The sequence below is a fragment of the Strigops habroptila genome, chromosome 16, assembly GCF_004027225.2.
Source record: "Strigops habroptila isolate Jane chromosome 16, bStrHab1.2.pri, whole genome shotgun sequence".
NCBI lineage: Eukaryota > Metazoa > Chordata > Aves > Psittaciformes > Psittacidae > Strigops > Strigops habroptila.
This window is the reverse complement of record NC_044292.2, coordinates 3,395,473-3,415,909: the sequence shown is the minus strand read 5'-3', so window position 1 is coordinate 3,415,909 and position 20,437 is coordinate 3,395,473. Positions and strand designations below refer to the sequence as shown.

General features: G+C 48.5%; 1 protein-coding gene across 3 annotated transcripts in view; it reads left to right on the top strand.

Moving 5' to 3' along the window:
* Positions 1–469: 469 nt before the first annotated feature.
* The window catches only part of DISP3 (dispatched RND transporter family member 3), a 47,501-nt gene continuing 27,533 nt past the window's right edge, over positions 470–20,437 (top strand). For 2 of the 3 annotated variants that reach the window (XM_030507772.1, XM_030507774.1), the window contains exon 1: positions 7,161–7,537. The gene's annotated coding sequence lies outside the window, so the exon portion shown is untranslated. Of the gene's footprint in view, positions 726–2,611; positions 2,706–7,160; positions 7,538–20,437 lie in introns of those variants that run through there. The other variant, XM_030507773.1, reaches the window with a different exon arrangement.

Sequence of the window (20,437 nt, the reverse complement as noted above, 5' to 3'; positions counted from 1 at the left end):
TGAATGTCCCCACTGGTGGGGACGGAGTAAGAAAGGATGTTTTGCTTAAGAGTATTTCATTTTTATTGCTCCAAAAAGGGATATCTGCAACCCCAAATATTTCAGCTTAAACGAATATATATTGGTTCCAGACAGTGCCTCTTACAGATTTGTGCTTCCAGTGAAAAGCTGCAATTCTCTGCTGGTACAGTAGAGCATTTTTTGACATATTTATTCCTATTTACATATTTGAAAACAAATGGCCATGTTTGAAAAGCTTTGAGCACTCACAAATACTGCTACATGTAGTGGGAGCTTCAGGTCTGATGCTTAGGGTTGCCCAGAGAAGCTGTGGCTGCCCCATCCCTGGCAGTGTTCAAGGCCAGGTTGGACACAGGGGCTTGGAGCAACCTGCTCTAGTGGAAGGTGTCCCTGCCCGTGGCAGGGGTTGGAACTGGATGAGCTTTAAGCTCCCTTCAACCCAAACCAGTCTGGGATTCTATAACTCCATGAAATGCAGATTTGAAAACTGGCCTTTTGGCATCAGGATTTGAACATCTTGGCTTTTTATTATTGGAATGCCCTGACTTTTCCCCTGTGTTGCTGCTTCTCCTTGTGGTGTATTCCTCCTTTGGGATCTTGCCTTCATCAGAGAGATGATTTCTGAAATGCATCAGGGCTCAGAAGGCTCTGTATGATTGCTGTCTGTGACACACAAGAGGACTGGAGACTTCTGCTACATGAAGGTTAGGCAGCTGCTGGGGCATTTCTGTCAGGGAAAATGCAGTTGAAGAGCTCAGTTAACAGCTCTCTCCATGGTGTTAGGGTTGCTCAGGGGACCGGTAATGGAACATAGCACTTTTTCCTCTGCTTTAACAGTTAATATTCTCTCTGGTGAGTAATAAGTGAAGGCTAGTGCCAGCTGACTGTGATTTTTGGCCTCTTTGATGTGACCTTGTGGAGTGAACTTAGTCTCTAAGTGCCAGATTCAGCAGCCTTCCTTCAGTGGGAGAAAGCACTGCTGGCGTGGTGGGAGGAGGTAAGTGCAGGCTGTGGGTGGCAGAGCACAGCACTGAAGAGGCAAGTTTAGAAATCATCAGTTTACCCTTCCAGGTTCACTAACACTGGGGTCAGAGCGTGATGAAGGCAGCTGATAAGAAGAGGCAATAGTGGACAAATATGTGGCACCCTAAAGCCCTCCCAGCACCAGGCTGCACAGAAGGGAGCAGAAGGCTAGGGAAAAGCCAAGGCAGAGATAACCGGAGTGACTTATTCAAGGTCTCAGAGTGGATCCTGGGGATCCAGGAATAGAGGAACAGAGGGGTCCTCTGGGCTGTGACGTGCTTCAGACCATCTCCCTCTTTACAGATTGTTATTGTGTTTATATGGTTAATAATGTGAGGAAAATCTTCAAAGTTCACTTATTATGTCTCCCCTTCCATGTTCAACTCCTAGTATCAGCTGTGAGGTGGAGCCTGTTTAGGGACAGCTGTTTAACTAGAGGGCAGGTAAAATGGTATTAGATGCTCTGCAGGTGGATGTGAAAAAGAGTTGAACAATTGCAGAGGGGTTTCTGCAGATTCTGGGACTCGAGGAGGGGACCAGCTCTATAGAAAAATGCAAGGGAGACACAAAGCCAAAGATGAACTAGGGAATAGGAATAGGAATAGGAATAGGAATAGGAATAGGAATAGGAATAGGAATAGGAATAGGAATAGGAAAGGTTGAGCAGCGTCTGCCAGAGGATGACCATTAAGAACAGGGCAGCGCTATCCCAGTTCATCAGTCACTGCAAGGGACACAGCAGGCCCATTTCTTCTGCTGACCTTCACCTCAGAGTGGCCCATAATGTATAACCTCACCAGGAGACACAGAATAGCCTCATCTCTGTCCCCTCCACTGTGTCCTCTGATGGGAGCTCTGAAACAGAGGAAAGGATGTCTTGTGCAAAGTCACACAGCAAGGCAATGGCAGAGCGAGCTGCGGACAAGCCTCAGGGCTTCTTGAGTCCCTGGCCTGCATCCGCTGTGCATTCACTGGCACGCAGCAGCTCTGCAAATCCCACATTCATTACAATACAATAAAGCTTTGCTGCATGGGTCTGTCTGGTTTTTTTTTTTCCACAATGTCTCTCAAACCCAAGACTGATTTGCATTTTAAAACCACCGGTTACAGCTCAGGAAAATGCTATTCAGTAGTTCTCAGAGCTCAGGAGTGAAGATTCTCTCTCAGTTGTTCTCTCCCAGTTCTTTTGCCTAAAATATTTTTTTGTCCACATTGCACAATACTTATTGCTAATGTTTATGTCATGAATATTCATGACATCCTTGGGCTTCAAGCCTCCCGTGGAAAGGCAAGCACAGGAGGCACAGCAGCCCTGAAACTCCTACACTCCATACATACAGCGCGGAGACGTCAGGGTGAAAAGGCTTGTTTGGTTAGGATGTGAGCTGTGGGATACTAATGCAGTCTGAAAGCCTTTGGGGAATGCTGGTGAAGCTGTGCAGCAAAGGCCTTTTGAACAAACAAACTTCCATGAAACCATAAGCTTCAGTTAATTGCAAGGAAAAGGCCCCACACACAGCAGGGGGTTAGAATATGCTCTGTCTCCACATCTGTTTCTTTTCCTCAGGCAACCTGCAGATGGGTCTCCCCTTCCCAGAGAGCTTCAGGATTGGGGAAACTTCCTGCTCCTCAAAAGTGTAGGATTATAACTGTCAGCACTGGTGAGTTGGGTTTCCACCTGGAAATTTACACTGTTGCTTGAATGCAAAACAGCTTCCCCCTCACATGCTGCCCTGTGCCCACAGCATGGGCCTGAGGATGCATCCTGCCCGAGCCAGAGCTGCTGTGCAGGGCAGGGTCACGATTCCCTTTTGCTGGTGTGGCTGAAGGCTTCCAGGCTCACTGCTGTTCAGATGGTGCCATCTGGCTCTCATGAAATAGATGAGCAATGTTATCCAATAAAAGAGGGGCTGGCTGGCTGTGTGCCTTCACCTCTGTGCTCTTTGGGGAAGTGATTGTTTCTGTGTCTGGGAAATGTTTAACATAATTTTTGAGTACTAGTGTTGCTGAAGGAAGAAATAATAGGCTGGCAGCTTGAATTCAGGTCTGAGTCGGTGGGAACTAGAAGCTGTTTCACTTGATCAGGTCAGGGCTGAGGTTTATAAATACAAAGCATATAGAAATAGCTTGTGATGTGGTTTTGTTAGTTTTGTGGACAGAGAGGAAATATCCCTTTCCTTGATGTTCCATCAAGGAGGATGTTTGGATTAGGGAAAAATGAGGAGAAAAGGTCTGAGTTCTCTGACAGGAAGACAGTAGGAAACAAAGAGCATGACTTCAAAAAGGCTGAGGGAAGTTTCTAAACAGATCATTTTCTCCCCACTCCCCATTTTTTTTCCTCTGAAAATATGCTTTATCTGCAGCTCAGCATCCTTTAGGGACTGCCCACAGGAGCTGAGGGGTGCTGGATGTACCAGATTCTCCTGGGACACTTAGCTGACGTCAGATGAAACAGAACCTCTCTGGCTTTGAGGGCTTTGCCCTTTCTCCCTAGGTTTCTCCATTATTTTCTCTCCACTTTGTTAAGCTTACTGGTGTATTCAAACAGCCTTGCTTTGAGCCCTGGCTAACAGCAGGCACTTGGAGAAAGCTGCTCAAATAGGAAAGCTCTGAACTTGGGCCAGATTCTGTGCTCAGCTGTGTCACCATAAACCCCACTGACTCCTAAGCACTTACTCTGCAGTGACACTCGTGTAGCTGAGATCAGGCCCACAGACATAAGCCCACTCTTTATTCATGCACCCACAACCTTGCACTCACTCATGCACAGTTTTACCCTTCGATCCAGGTGCTTCTCTCCAGCAGCCAAGCACACACAGTCATAGAATCATAGAATCATAGAATCATTGAATCATAGAATGGTTTGGGTTGGAAAGGACCTTAAGATCATCTGGTTCCAACCCCCTGCCATGGGCAGGGACGCCTCACACTAGACCAGTCATTTACACTAACAGTGGCAGCCTCATGTGTACTCCAGGGACACACTGGCAGGCTCTGCATGCACTCAAGTGTTCACACTCATGCATGTATTTCACCTTCCCCAGCCTGGCTCCCAAGCCAGCAGTGGTGTTTAATAGAAGTTCAGTGCTTGGTTGTTACCCAGCCCTCGCTGCTGTGTGGCTGGTACAAACGTGAAAGCCTTTCAGGCAATCAGGCAGTAATAGACCTTGTGGAAGCTGAAAGTCCCCCAGATCAAATTTACAAGGCCTAAGAGAACCTGCCTGGCATTATTTAATGCTTTAGTAATGAGCACCTGAACAGGAAAGATTGCTTGGGTAGTTTTATTCTGCATAGATAAGCAGTCAGAATTTCAAAGAGGGACCATAAATATAAGCAAGGGGAATGGCCACTGGTGCCTGATTTTGGTGTGGAAGTCACTCGTGCTGAGGCTGTGAGGTTAGAGAGCACAAATAAAGGGGAAGATGTTTTCCTTCAGCTTCCCAACTCCAAAAGGCATTGTTTAGCCAGGAATGGCTCTAGGTGCAGTAGCAATCCTTTTCCTGCTTGTGACTGTGAGCCTCTATGCATGTGGCCAGGCATTTGCAAACAAGCTGCTTGCTAACGAAGGCAGCAGTACAGTGCTAATGGCTCTTGGTGTCACACGTGTTTGTGTACCTGCATGGTTAATGAGGACAAAAGCAGTGTGCAGCACCTTTGTCTGTGCGCTGTTTGTGCATGTGTGGGGTTAATAATAGCCACAAATAATGCTAATTCTTTGTGGGCACATTTGCATTGTTGGTAGAGTCTGCAGTATAGCACTGAAACCTGTGTGTATGGATATATGCAAGTAACGGAGGTACAGTTTGATACGGTTTGTATTTATGTGCAAGATAGTGCTTCTTATGCAGACAGTTCTGACCTGTGTCTGAGTAAAACATGTTCAGTGTTGCTGATTAAAACTAGTCATGAACTATTTATTCATTTTGGCAACACATGCTGTTTTGTTGAACACTTCTGTGGGGCCTGAGGGAAGAGAATGATGGCAGGCAGAGGCTGATGCTCTCTGAGCACAGAAGGGCATGGAAGGAAACGTTAAGCCAGGTATTAAGATGTCCACTGTGCATCATCCTGCCCCTCTCATCCCCAAATACTTGAAATCTTTTATTTCCTTCCAATGCAGAACAAAAAGAGACTGAAATCACAGAAATAGCCTTAGAGCAGGACTGTCAACCCTCCCATCCAGGTGAGCATTCCATTACGGGGCTTTTTGAGTGCTGTACAGACCCCTGTGAGTACATGGAGTGGTATTTAGCATGTGAATGTGGCAGAATGTCTCTGTATTGACAGAAAAAGGCATATTTTTCATGTATATACTGTAGGTGCAACACAGCAAGAGAAACCTCTAGTGCTATTAAGGGCTAGCATAGCTCCGTGGTGTGTGTGTGTGATGAAGGAAGGTGTTGTGTTTGTTTATGCTGTCAGAAAACCATGTACAAGTCTCAAAAGCTACAGCTGTCAAGTTGATGTCCTTGAGCCTGTGGAGAGGAGATGGGCACGGCTGGTCCATGTGTCAGCATCACTTTGTGTCTGTCTGCCCGGGTGAGCATCGCAGGGCTTGGAGCACAGTGCGCTTGTGTGAAGAGGGGAGCAGGGGTCCGAGGTGGACTCACCCGCGCCTGTCTGTGCCCAGAGGGCTGTTGGGAACGCTGCCGAGGAGAATCCTATTATATCTGAGTGCTCATTGCAGCGCTGAAGGGTAACTCCCCGCAGGTTGCTGGGCTCTGCTGTGTGATGGATTGAGCGCTGCTGCTCCTCACATCAGCGTGGGCTCTGCTCACACCATCGGCCAAGTTGGGAAAAGCCATTTTGCTGTTTATTGAATACTTGCAGTTTTCAAGCAAATTGCTTCCCCCTTCACCACCACCTTCACTGCGGAAACCTCCCTGATGGGCAGAAATGCACAGAGCTGGTGGAAGGTAATTTTACTTCAGGAGCCTCATTAAATTTGCATTCCTTGGAGCCCCAAAAGGAAGATGATGGTCCAGCTTTGTCTGCCTGGCTTCCTGTGCACTTTGGGTGATGCATCAGAAAGAGCATGGTGTTCTGACACTGCCGCCTGCCTGGCGAGGCTGAGGTGATGGGCTGGTTTTACTGCACTATTTCTTACTAACTTGACAAATCTATCCAAAATCTGGGGTGAGAGTTAGTTTTCCTAGGCACCATTAACACTCAAAGAAGTGAGAATACTTGGCAAAACACGCTTAGGTCACCTCTGTAACGTAGCCTGATTAAAAGCCATTCCCATCAGGTAGTTCAGCAATTTACTGACATAATCCTGCTCTTACAGGAGTCCCCATTGTAGTAACAGGTCACGCCAGTAAACAGGCAAAGGATGGGGGGGGGAGATCTTGTTCTCTTCCTGCCTCCAAAACCGGAGTGAGTCATAGATGAGCACACTCTAAATAAGTGCAAGACCGGTGTATGCAGCAGAGTCATTAGAGAGCTTCTGCCAACACAAAGCCCCTGTACTCAGGGGTGTCTTTATCATAAACAGGACTCTTTCGGCTCCTGAAAGCCAAAGCAAAGTCGTTAGGTGACCTGGCTGCATAAGGGGTGAGCATGAACGTACAGATGTTTTCTCTACCACTCTAGTAAATAAGCGTTTGCCACCTCCCATTTAATGACTCGGCTTAATTCAGGGGTTGCTGCTGCACACCTCTGCCGCTGAATGCATAGAGCTCTCTCTCCCATATGGAGCGTTAATCTAGCAGTGAGAGCACCAGCAAGGAAACCAGATGAGTCCTTCCAGAGCCCTGGCTCCTGGCACAGGGAGCACGCAGCTGCTGCAAAAGTTTCTGGCAGTTTCTGTTCCAAGATCCGCCCGGTACCGGAGGGGGGGTGATGGTGGTGCCAATCCTGGCGTGGCCGGATTCCCGCTGCCCCTACTCCGGGGCTTGTTACACCGGGAATTGCCTCCACTCCTCCTCTCCTGTGAGCCAAAGGCTCCCTGAGCGCGGGCAGGGCAATCCCGGGTGCACCCTCAGCTCCTGCCCGCTCCCATAAGGAGCAGCACAGGGAGGGGACGCACCGGGCACCGTCCCCCCTTACCCCCCGCCGCTCTTCCGCTGGGGGCCGGGCCCGGCGCTGCCGTACCGGAGCCGTTTCCCAGCGCCGCCGCACCGGGGGCCGGCGCGGGCGGGGGCCGCGCACGGGGCAGGGTTTATAGCGCGGCCGCAGCGCCACCCGCAGCCCGCCGGGGCGGCACCGGCACCGGGCAGCGGCCGGAGCTCCGCACCGCTCCGAGGCGCAGCGGCGTGGGCTACCGGCCGCCCTCCTTCCCTTCCCCGGGGGCCGGCGGGCCGGGCTTGCAGTCGGCCGCGGCGGAGCGGCGTTAAAAGGCGGCGGCGGCGGAGGAGGAGGAGGCGGCTCACGGCGGCGGGGCCGGTGAAGGCTGCGGGGACCGGGACCGGTGCGCGGCGCTGCTGGGCGGGCATCGGCACCGCGGAACCGGCCCTGCCCCGGCATCGCTGCGAGCCCGCGGCTGCGGGCGGAGGTGAGTGATGCGCTGCGCTGCCCGGGGTGTGGAGGCGCGGAGGGGCCGGTAGGGCTCCGGGTCCCGCTGTTGGAGGCGGTGGTTAGAGGAGATCACAGGTTGCGATCGCTCCGTTCACCCCGCTCCGCTGGGTACTTCTTTTATTAAGCCCTCTGCTTACGCCCCCCCCCCCCCCCCCGCTTTTCCCCCTATTTTTCGATGCTGCGAGTACAGCAGCTCAGTCCCTCCGCTGTGTGTTTAGCCAACTCTCCCTTGGAAGCTCCGGAGAGTTCATGAATATGCACGCAGGAGAGAGCGTTTCCCGGGAGGCTGCCTCTATAACAAGCTGATGGAGCTGTGCCTGCAGCGGGGCTGTTCTCTTGGGGGAAAGTTGGGCACCAGAACTGAGCAGCTTTGTGTCCCCGACCGCACGGGGCTTGGCCTGCCTCCCTGAGGAGCTGGAGAGCCAGCAGAAGTGTTCTCCGTGCTCCGGGATGTTAGTAGGTCCCGTCAGACAGGATCCTCAGCTCTGGCAGCAGCTGGTGTCAGATCTTTGTCTAGAGGGTGTAAAGAGAATCATGTACCTGGCACATGTGAGGTAACCTTCCTGTTTCATGCTGGCTTGTGTGGAAATGGACTTTTCCTGCCTAAAAATCCCAGGTCACTTAGTAAGGGCATTATATTGCTTAGCAACAGTCCAGACTGCAGCCCAGTCCTGGGCCCTTGATATTCCAGGTGGTCTCCAAAGACATACCAGCAAAACAGCCTGTGTCCTGGAGGAAAGGGACTCTTTCATGTGCTTTCCTATTTGGTGATGTGATGAGCAAACCAAGAGTGGGGCTGGTTCCACTGCCCTGGTGTTTGAGAGCACTTGAGAAGGCTGGGAGGTGAGTATAACTGAAACCCTTTGGGGCAGATGGAGTGGGATGGCAGTGGCAGGTCCCTCAGGCATGTGTAGCACCTTGCTGCTGCATTGCGTGGCACTTTGCACCTCTGTGTTGTGCCCGGGCACAGCAGTGTGCTGGTTAGCAACCTTGGCTTATGTGATTATTAGGAGAGTGCTTTGACAGATGTGCTGAGTCTATTGGGTTTAATGTAATGTGCAAGTGAATGATTCCCTTTAAAACAAGACAGATGCATGCCCTCTTCGTGGCTGCAAGACACAAGTTAAGTGGGATGAGGACTTGTGTATTGGAAAAGTACTTCTACAATTCAAATGACAGAATAAACAAAAGCCACACGCTGGTGCATGTATAATCTGTTACCCTAAAAGCTCAGGTTTTAAAAACCAATTTCCCCACGAAAATTTGGGTGAGCTTTTGAAATGAGCTTTCTATCCTCACCTGTAAAACTTTGCTGGGGGACAATATTTTTCCTTCCTCCTCAACAGCCTTGTGAAGTGTTGATAAAGGTATTATCCACAGCATCGGCTTCCTTCGATTGCTCTTTTAGGCTGTGCGTCTAGATGGAAACCTAGCAACACAATAACTGTATTGAAGGGAGATGTTTCAATAGCCACACTTCTTTTATCACACTGGATGCATCTTCAGAGGTTAGGCTCATCAAGCCAATCTCTTTACCTCTTTGGAGCCCTATAGTTTGATTCCCTAAGCCTGGAATAAAACAGGCCTGAGCTAGTGAAAAAAAACCAACAAAGATTGAATGGAAATGCTTCATATGATAAATAATCCATTCCTCCTTTCTTCCTGCTGCCCCTGCAAACACCTGCTGTATTCCCATGGGGAAAACACTACAGAATGCTTGTCTAATAGAAAAATGGATTCAAGGGGAAAACAGCCATCAGCATTTGTGACCATTTCACCAGGACATAGGGAAAAGCTAAAGGGCAAATGGCCCTGAGCAATGTGTAACTGTATAATAGGTGAGAACCACACTGGCATTCAGGAAGTAGCATCAGCATCATTCCAATCACCCACTGTGGTGAAGATTGTGATTCAGTTTCTGCAACATACAGAGCCAAATGCATCCTCAGGCATGGAAAAAATCCCACCACCTGAAGTCACTGACACTCTGTCCAGCTTTACCTCCTGGCTGTGTTCTAGTGTTCTTAGCTATATTGGCAGGTACCTTGTTTGTGCATGCTGTCTCTTTACAACAATGCAGTAAGGCACTTACAGGGAGTCAGCGTGACAGTATCCGAGTGGCTCTGTGTAATCTGGGGGCACAGAAATGAGGGATTTCACACTGGTGAAATCTCTGTTAGTTTTCAGGTGTTTGGGGAGGAGGCAGTTGCTGGGTGCTCAAATGTCTCTCAATCCCTAGTACTTGGCCATGCCTCCCAAAATCTTGTACTTGAAAAATGAATTAAACATTGCAAACGCCTTTGTCAGGCCAATAGGAAAAAAATGGTGAAGTTGCAGGTGATCTTTGACCACTTCTCTGTGTGTCATTTCTGAACTGTTAATGAGAAGTGTTTGTAACAAGCTGTATTGTGCAGGGGGGTAGCTGCCTCATGTGTGTGTCTGTGTATGTAACTGTATGGCATGAGTGTGATGGGATGTGTGCATTTTAGTGTGGCACTCGGGGAGGGTATACATACAGTGTTAACATTTTGCACCCAAAAATCCACAGCACATATGAAATCCCCTTGTGATACCAGTGCTCTGACAGAAGTGCTGCTTATACAAAGACTTGCCTGTTGGGTACAAGTGCTCAATAAGTAAGCTTGACTGAAATGGAGAGAGGGATAGGAGTTCATACCCTGCCAGTATACGGAAAATCTGGGTAAGTTGTGATTTCTATTTCTGAAGTTTGAACAGGTCCTGCTGTGGGTCCCAGGGTTTCTGGGTGATGCTGCCGTGGTCTGGGCATGCCAACAGGCAGTAAATCCTGACAAGACTCTCTTTAGCACGAAGCATTTAGCATAGAGTTGATTTAATCCTCTAATCTTACCAAGCACTGACAGAAGTGAGAACTGAACAGATTAATTCATTCTAAAGAATCAAACCCCATTATATTTCTCAATGTAGCGCACAAGATTTCACCTTTCACTTACCTCATTGGCTTGGGGGGTTTTATTCACTCTTTGTTTAAAAGTATCCAGCTCTAGATTTAGGCTCAGTGCTGAAAGGTGCTCTGTGATCAGCTCTCCTGTGGTGCGAGTTTATCTGCTGTTGAAGCAGCCTCAAGGGGTTTCAGATCGGAGCCAATAATGTGGTCTATGAGTTTGGTAACTGGAAGTTGCAGGGTTGGCAGAGGAAGGAGTTGCTGTAAGTGTGGGTACTTGTTAACCTCCTTGGTGACAAGCAGTCCCATTTGCTTTCTGTTCCCTTGTGCCAGTCAGGAGGAGTGGAACATGTCCTTTGCCTTCCTCCTACCCACACACCTCCCTGTTTGTACCTATAGAGAGAAAGCAGTCCTCGCAAGGTGTGTGTGCAAGCTGCCACTGGGCTCTGTGAATGCATAGCCAGGGGCAGGAGGCTGTGTTTCCAGACCTTGTGATGAAGTTGAACAATGAAATACTAGTTTCTAGCACTCCCTTATGTCTCCCCTGTGATAGCACAGAACAGCCTATCTCTTTAAATGATTGATTTCACACAGATTTACTTGAGTTCATTCATCTTGGTGCAGTTTTACCAGGGTGAGTGTTCCTGAGGTCTAGCCTTACTGATGTCTTTCCTAAGGGCTGGATCCTGCCTCCTTGCCTCTGGCACAGGAGCACCTTATTTCATGAATAGCTCTGCTGCGTTCAGTGAGTCTGGTTAAAGAGTAAGGTGCTGTGGTGCCTGTGACTCAGACTAATGCAAGTCAATTTAAAGGACAGATTAAGCGCAGTGTGAGTATGGATTGCAGTGTCTGGTCCTTAATGAATAATTCAGGAACATGGAGAAGCCAATGTAAGAGTGAAGTGCTTAATCCGGATCTAAGTGAGGTCAGCAAAACACTTTCCATTGACCCCAGTCCAGAATATGCTTCAGCATGTGTTTGACTGGGAGGCTGTAAATTGTCCCATTGATGGCAATGATGTGCTTCAGGCGTGAGTAACAACAACTGTATGAATTAGCACCCAGTAGGATGTTATTTGCAACCCTCTTGCATGTCATACTGACCTCAACTGTCCTCTGCAGCACCATGAGAGAAGCTTCCTGAGGTCTCAGCACTGCTATTGAGGTATGGTTTTATAGTACTGAAAACCAGAAAAGGTTGACAACTGGAGTACCACACCAGTAACGGGAGAAAATACAGACACACAGTTTGGCAAAATGAGCTTCAAACGTTTTAATTTAGGTTGCTTAGAGCTGGGGATGATGCCCTCCTTTGGCAAGAACATGGCACTTTCATGTCATGTCATATGGACTTCACCAGAACTGGTCACTCAGCACGTCACAGCTCAGGAGTGTCTGTTCCTGCCAGTGGCCCAGTGTGATGTGCCTCCATGGGAGTGAATTGAACCCCCAGGCACTGGACCTGCTCCTGGGAGTCTCGCTGTGATGGGGATGGCAGAGCAGCTGATGGAAAGCAGAGGATGCTGTGCAACAGCAGCTCTTGTTTGATGCTGTGGGTCTGCAGTAGCTGTGGGAACCCTGTCCTTCCAGAGGGATTTGCTTTTCATAAAGGTACAGCTCAGTGCTAGTCATTAGCAGTGCTGAGGTTTTGATGATAGCAGCACCATTGGCTTGGAGGGGCAGAGCATCTTCTTTCTTCTTGTAACTCTGGAAGCATAAAACCTTCAGTGAAACCTGTGCCCTTGCTGTCACCCTGTGGATCCTGGCAGTGCAGCAGGCTTTGCTGGCCATGGGCAGGCAGGTAGGTCCATTGCACAGCACCCCACACGTAGGCTGTCCCTGCCCTGGAATAAGAGCTTTGCAGATACTTAGTCCTTTTTCTCTGTGTTGAATTATCTTTGCTTGCTGGGAGAAGAGGTTTGGGGAACAAGGCTGGGATACTTTCCCTGCCATCTGCCTTAAGGCAGCAGGCTTGAAAGTTGGCACAGTTAATTCCTGATCTTTGCCAAGCTCTGTTAATAGGGAACAGCTCCTCCTGAATAGGAGACAGTTCATGTTACATAAATAGTGGAGCAGGGGGAGAAGCCAATGTGTTTGCAGGGGGTGAGAGACATACTGGCAGTTGTCTGGTTCTTAAATTGCTGCTGCTGCTTTATGGGGGAGAATCACTCTCTTCCCTGGACTTCATGGTGTGGGTGCTATTGCTCCTGGGGCTGGTTCCACAGCTGTGATCTCACTGTGTAAATGCAGTCACGTCAGTGAAGTCACTTTGGATTTGTTACTGGGAATGTGAGCCCAGGATCTGCCTGCTAAGGTGACTCATGAGCAAGCTTGTATGGACTTCAGGGCATCCTGTCTGATGTTTACACAGATTTTCTTCCCATCTTTTGCCTAGCAGAAATGTCTTTGACTTGATCACAGAGCGGGGTTCTGGAAGATCTCTTGTTTTACTCTGAGCACGCTTGGCTGGCTGATGTTGGGCCAGCAAGTCACAGAGTCTGTTTCTTCATCTCTATGTGGTGAAATCTATCTAATAAATAATAACAATGTCCTACGTTAAATTGGCACTTTCATTTCCAGGATTATTTGGCTCAACACATTCTTTCGCAGTCTGTTTACAAAAACATATTGTAGGATCCATGTTTCCCCCTGTCTTCCTATGTTCTTAAAGGATCTCTGTTTGCAAAGCAATAGCACAGAAAGAAATCCATGTGTTAGCATCACAGGCCTCTGCTGGGTATTCAGTTCTTTACACTTTCTAATACTGAGCATGGGAGGAGCTGGCACATCTGGTAATCAAAGCAGAAGATTGGGAAGAGTTGGGTCCTGTTGTTGCTCTGACTTTGAGCAGATCTGGAAGGTTGCTGTAGCAAAGACGACTCTGGGGTTTGGATGCCTGAGTTTCTGGACACCCAGTTTGTGTCACTGCACTAACTGGAGTTGTGGGTACCACTGCTGCTCCCCAAATGACAACTAAACAACATTAGTTGTAACTTACATGGTCTGTATTTAGCTTCTGTTAAAATCAGCAAAAGTAATGGCTGAATTCCAGCAGAGCTGGAGCTAGAATGTGGAGCTTGCTTAATTCATTTGTAAACTTGCATGTAATCCGACCTATTTCCCTAGAGGAATAAGGGAATTGGATCTGATATGTGTTTGCAAAGGGTTTATGCAGTCTCTGATAGAAGCTGATATGATGCACAAATGCAAAGTGCTTTTTGCTCTTAGGGGGATGTGCTGCTGTATGTTGACTTGTTTCTTGGCTCTGTTTTACACCCAGGAACTGAGAATGAATTGCTTTTGAGTGCTGTATTAAGGCCTGCAGAGACAATTTGGAAAAAAACCAACCCAAAACAAGACCTAATCCTTTCTACTGCTTGGGGTACTGCTGAACATGCAGCACACTTGATGCCATGAATGGAATCATTTGTCTTTTTGTTCCTCCTTTTAAGAAGGCGAATGAATTCCTGAAGAAGATGGGGCTGCAAACTCAGGTTTGAACTAGAGCCCAATGGGGCATTTCAAACGTGTCTGAGAAGCCCAAAGCAGGCCTGGCTCCTGCTTGTAAATCAAACCTGGCCAAAGCCTCTGTCTTCATATTTCTCCTGCCACCTCTCCCCTCGCACACCCTCCCACTTGCTCTCCAGCTAACAACTCATGCGCCAAGTCTAATCTCCAAGCCAATTTTTATGGCTGAGTTGAAATGGGAAGGTGGACAGGCCCACAAGAGCATGAAAGTGACTCAATAAAACACTGGGCTTCATTTAAACCGAGGGCTGGAAGTCTCTACAATATAGACAAACAGCTTGTTTTGAAAGCTAAATCCATCTTGCTGGAAAGCTTGGGCTAGTTCTTGAACCATGCAGAAAGCTGCTCCTTCTCACGCTTCCTGCCAGCAGTTCCAGTTTCCAAACTCCTTGCACTGCAAGCTGTGATTCTTCAGGACCCATTCAGCACTTGTCAGTGCCTTGGATTCACCCAAGTGTCAAATCTATGGCTGTGCTTTTAAACAGAATGTCTTGGAATCTGATGTATATGCTTTGAGCCATTTTGTTTTCCGCATCCAAACTGAATTTTGCTTCCAAGGCCACCAGTTCTCTTTCTCCCAGTCCTAATCCTTCCATCTCAGCATTGTCACTTGACATGGGGCTCTTTGAGACAGGCAGCAAGTGGGCAAATGAGCTGTGGCCCTTGGTGTTCTTTGGTCCACTTTGCTTTTGTCACTGATGTCAATATTCTTGTGCACAGAGCATGGTAGAAATGCTGCAGCATGGTAGGGAGCTATAAAACACCAGCCTGTAACAACTGGAAACAAGATATATCAGCAGGTAAATGTTTCATCCCCTGTGGCACTGCTTAAACTGAAGAAAAGAAGCTTCATTCCTATAAATCTGCTACATGGAACCAATTCCTTGGTGAAAATCACTGCAGAGTTCATAGTGGTGTAGTAAAGGATTTGACCTTATTTAGATTCCAATAACAGAGACCTATGCTGTAAGTAGCAGGGACAGATTAAGTTAAGACTGTGGTGACATTTCCTTTACAGACCTCTTGGTGTTTCTTGTATTTCTGATGTGTTGTGGGGGAGATCATTCCTTCTGGATCCAAATCTTGGCACATATGCAGCTAAATTCATTCCTGCATGTACACAACCTGCCTACATTCCCATCTATTTGGTTCTGTTGTGGATCATGGTACTGTTTGCACTTCTAGTCATTTGGGAAGTGCCTGCAGTGAGTTTGCTCCCTTACTTGGCCAACTGGGCCTGGTTTCCAGAGGGCCAGGCACGGTTCCACATCAGCATGGGGCAGTGGAGTGAGTCCTTTTGAAAACCAGTTTACAGATGTCTGTGCAAAAGCAGCCTGTGTTTGCTTGTGGAGGGGGCTGCGGGAGGCTGTGGGACAAAGCGTGTTGTGAAAGGATGGAAGACGAGGCCTCAGACTCCAGAATATGAGAGCAATTCAGAAGTAGCTGATGTGATTTGCCCCAGGAAAGCTAGAAAAACTAATAGCAGCAGCACAAATGTTTCCTTTGGGTTTGTGTTCCAACTGCAGGACTCTGTCCTACAGTTAGCACAAGTAGAATCTCAGCCTGTGACTGCCTGGCTGAAGGTGTGGGATGCGGTAAGGAACTGGGAACGATTGCATGGAATGCTTTGATCCTTTGCCAAATGGCAGTCCCTTAGCATCCTTTGGGTTGGATGATTGCCATTCAGAAGCTGGGGAGCTCCTGCAGTTTGCATGGCTTTGGTTGTAGAAGGGGAATAGGAACAAGGGTGGTGTCTGCCTCTTCCTGAACTACTCCTGTGCTAGGCTTAAATCATGCTTCTCCCAGTCTGTACCTGGAGGGAAGCGCAGGGAGACAATTGCTGTTTCAGCTCAGCCCCAATGGTCTAAAGCTGTATCCTATAGACATGGCTTCACTGGCAGCTTCTGGCTGCCACCAGCAACATTTCCTTCCCTTGCACAGGGACTAACAGGAACCAGCTCTTCACGTCTTGTCTGTACTAGGAAGCATCCTGGGCTCTCCCTGAGATTAATGTGTCGTTAAAGCCTGTTTGCTTATTCTGAGCCCCTGCCCCCTCCTCTGCTAACAGTCTGCAGGACTGTGCTCATCGAGCTGTGGGATCATTTAATGTGAGTTTCTGCATGGTTGGTGCAGCTGGCAGTAAGCTTTTGAGTCCTTGCACTGTCAGGGGATCTGCTGACGTGCTGTTCAGGTGCTGAGGCATCTTGTCTCCACATCCTCCTCTTTCCCTCAGGAGGTTTTCCTTCTGTTCTGGAAAACCTTGTGTGCAGCCAGGTCCTGCTCTGGAACCCTCAGCAGTGGCACTAGAGGCTCTCTAGCCTCCGGGTTTTACACTCTGCTTCCAGGTTCCTCGCTGATCCTGGGAAGATGAAAAAGCAGTGCTAATTAGTGTAATTCCAGAAGCTCCAGGTTTTCATGGGAGAGCAGCTAGCTGCATGTTTTTGGGAGGTAGAAGTGTGGGAGGTAAGGAAGATAAACCTGCTGAGATCCCACTTTGTAGGCTGTTGAGAGCCAGCTACCTACAGGCTGCTGCATGAGTCCCTCCTCATCCAGCAGTGAGTTTTCCATGGGTGACGATAGAGCATGGATTGCTGCAGTCATTCCCACTCAGCTGTAGTGACTGTCAGGATGAATTCACCCCAAAATTCAGCCCCTTGCATTCTTCAAAATAAGAGGCCATGTTATACCACAGCTTGGTGCATGGAGCTGGAAAGGTGCGTGGATGACCTTGGATATGTCTTCTGCTCCCTCATTTATGGGCAGACTACAGCATCACCCATTCCTCTTTCATGCTGGCATGTGGGAAGCCCCGCTGAAGAACTGAGTATGCCTGAAGTGCTGTGGGAGCTGTGTCCCCACCACAGTTTGTAGTCCTTGCAGCCTTCCTGTTGTGAATCTGGCATCTTCAGATTGCTGTAATGTCAATTACAGTGGCAAAAAGGCTACTGAGCATCAGGTGGATGCACACGTGCAGATGGGACTTCCTACCTGTACCTCCTTCTCCTGGAAGGTCAGAGCATCACGACCAGAGCTGGCCAAACCCACACTTCAGCTGAAGGGGAGCACTTGTATGTTTTCTTTTAATCTTAGTGCTCTTTATGCTGGACTGGCAAGAAGTGGAGATGAAAGAGCTGCCTGTACTGTGGTTGATAAGAAGGACTGGCACCATAGGTTTGGCATCCCTGCATTACCTTTCATATTGCTGCCCACAGGACCACAACCAGCAACGTCCCCTCAGCACAAACTGCTGCTGAGGCTGCTGGCAAGAAAGCAGCTCACGTGCGCGGTGAGGAAGAGGTTGCCCTCCTCCTTCTCAGTAATGACCTGGCAGCTTATGGGGAGGCTCTGGACAGGGGCCTTGGGGAGAGGGTGTTTTGATTAGTCCCAGCAGCACAGTGTGCACACAGACAGGCTATTGCTGGGGAGCGGCAGATGGAGAAGGGTGCACAGCCAGCCCTTGTCTTCACACTTCCTCCTGCTGCCAGGAGCAGATGTGGGGAGCAGGGCCAGAGCTGGGATCATGCAGCTGAGCACAGAGTGGTACCAGTGCCCATGGTGACATAAAATGGGGGGCCTGAGCATGGGGTGCAATAATAAGTGACTGACAGCGGGACTTGGCTTTCCTTCTCAGGACGACAATGATGTGGGAAGCTGGAGCTGATCTATAAAAGAGCAGCACGCAAGCTTTGGGGATGGCAGTTTATTCCACGGACTTGGGAACTGGTGAATCCTCTCTGTGGTCTGAGATTCCTTCCTGGAGTGAGTGACGCTTCTTGGGATAATACAAGGCCCTGGTTTGTGTCAGCCATCTGTATTTAATATTCTGTGGAGACTTTGTTGTGAGCACAGCGTTCAGGGTAGACACTGGAGCGCGGAAATCACCACGCTTGTAAGAAACCTGTTATCTTGGGCTGCTGATGGGACCCAGGGTGCTTTTGAAGCCTGTGTCAAGGCACCCAAAGGCACGCAGCTGATGCAGAAGCCAACCCTTTACTTGGAAACAGCAAGTGGCTGAGGCTCAGACAAAATCTGAGTCATTTCTGTAGTGGTTAGGTAAGTCATTTCTGAAGCATATCAGAAGCTCAGTGTGCAGAAACCTGTACATGCCACAGCCCTGAGTGGCAGCGGGGTCTTGTCATCAGCGTAAGCAAGTAGCTCAAGTGGTAAACATGGCACAAGGCTGCAAGGCGTGTTTCGTGAGATTATAACCAAGAAGCTGTCTTCTGACACCTACAGTCACTCGTTACAATAACCAGGAGCAAATTATTTTATCAGGAAATGAATTTTCCTTGGCAATGATGTGCATGTTGGTGAAGGTCTGATGTAGGTTTACCTCTGCAGCAGTCCTGGGAGGGCAGGGCACCAAATGCGGATGGTTTGATGTCAGCAAATCCTCGTGACCTTTCTCTTTGAAGAGCGCCAGTTTCAGTACTTTGAAGCAAGTAGTTTGAGGCAATTCCTTGTGAACTTTTGGATTGGATTTTTAAATCTATCAGGATACAGATTCTCTTGGAATCACTCTGGAAGTAGCACCCTAGGACAGACCTCACAGCTGGTACCTGCTGGAGCCGTGGTGGGGCTGCCTCAGTGTCCCACACTAGTGCCATATGAAGGGCTCCCCCTGATCCAAGGCTATGGAATCACTCTTTTTCCTGGTTAAGGAAACATTCAGGAAACCTGTGGTGTTAAAATAGGAAACTTGGATGGCTGAGCTAGTTCTTGTCTGCAGGCATCTTACTCCTGGCAAAGCACAGTAGAGATGCTTTTGCTCTACTCTTTGCTTTTGCTGAACATCCTTCTGTCAATCACAGCTGTGAGGTTACCTAATTCTTCTGTCCACTTTTTTCTTGGTCTGCTCTGTGTGCAGGTAGTGGCTTCTCACATAGCAAAGCAACCAGTCTCTCTCCATTTTCCCTCTATACTGATCTTGCAGGCCCTTTCTCCAGCCTGCTCCTTGTCCACAAGACTGGCTTAGAGGTAAAGAGATGAGGGAACTGATGGTCCTTGCTGTCTCTGGCACTGTTAAGCCTTTCTGAGGTGCCCTAGGTACTGGCGTGCATGTCACTGGTTAGCAACGATCGTGTGATGTTGGCTTTCACTGTGGATGTCCCCCACCAGCACAGAGGTTATGTTGATGTTACACCTCAGATGATGGTGGCAGAACAAAGTGGAATTTGCAGTTTCCTACACACAGCCCCACCTGTGCCATTCTGTGCACTCTGAGAAATGGGGTATCTTGTGTGTCAAACTAAGCACCCAAAATAAGTGTCTCTTTTTTTCCCCTTCTGATCTCCTGAGCTCCTGCATCTGTCAGATGCGGACTACACCACCCCCTCCTTTTCCTAGAGATGCCAGGAGAGGATTCGGTTCCATCCTGTTTGCTCAGCCCTCAGACTCTGTCCTGACAGGCGGTGTTGGAAATGAATAATTCTGCCTCTGAGCCAGAGCATGAGCAGCGTGCAGGAAATGAGGCGTGAGACCACACACTGAACACTGAGGAGACAGCAAGGTGGCAAATAGCTCCTGGGTTCAGGGAGCATCAGCCCTGGTGGAGGCCACAGCCCTTGCCTTGGGACACTGGGCTTGGAAGCCAAACTGCACTGCAAAGCATTTACAGAAGGGGGGCAAACTGAGGATGCTGTGTCAGCCCTGGATTGGGCATTTCCTGATGGGTGAGTGCGTGACTTTGCAGCTAATCTTTCCACACTGATTTTGGTATGCAATTATGGATACATCTAATCAGTGCTTGTCAGACACTTGGAGAAGGAGGCAGGAGATCCTTGATGCTGTAGGCTGAGAGCGCTCCATTTGTCCATTCTGAAAGCAGGTCGATCGATCATAGAATCATTTAGGTTAGAAAAGGCCTTTAAGATCCTACAGTCTGACTGATTCCTTCCATTTCCAGCTGCTCTTATCCTAGCCAACGTGTAAAAGTGCCTGTAAGGGGAAAGAAGAGTAGGACAGACGGCAGAGAAAGAGGATGCCTCAGTTAGGAATGAGTGTGCAAGCATGTACTTGCTTCATAAAGCTTGGGAGATCTGACGATCCTCCACCCTGTATACAGCCCTATCTATTGTCTTGCCTCCTGTGAGCAAGTGGAATTGCAGACAATAGAGCTTTAAATATACTGTTTTAAAATCATTCTGTTGAACTTTTCCTCCAGCAAACAGACATTTACATCATTGTGCTGCAATTCCAACAGCATTGTGCTGCTGGAGCAGTTTGATGACATTCTGATCTGCAAAGTGCCTGGGGTCTGGTAGTGTTTGTGTGTGTCTTACCAAAGGATTTAAAGTGAGTGGGAAGGGAAATGCAAAGGGTCCAGAAAGAAAATAGATTAAAGCTTTTTTTTTCCTCCATTGTGCTGTACAGCTGGAAAAGTACCTGCTTGATTAATAATGCTGGAGCCAGCCCAGCCAGCAGTTTA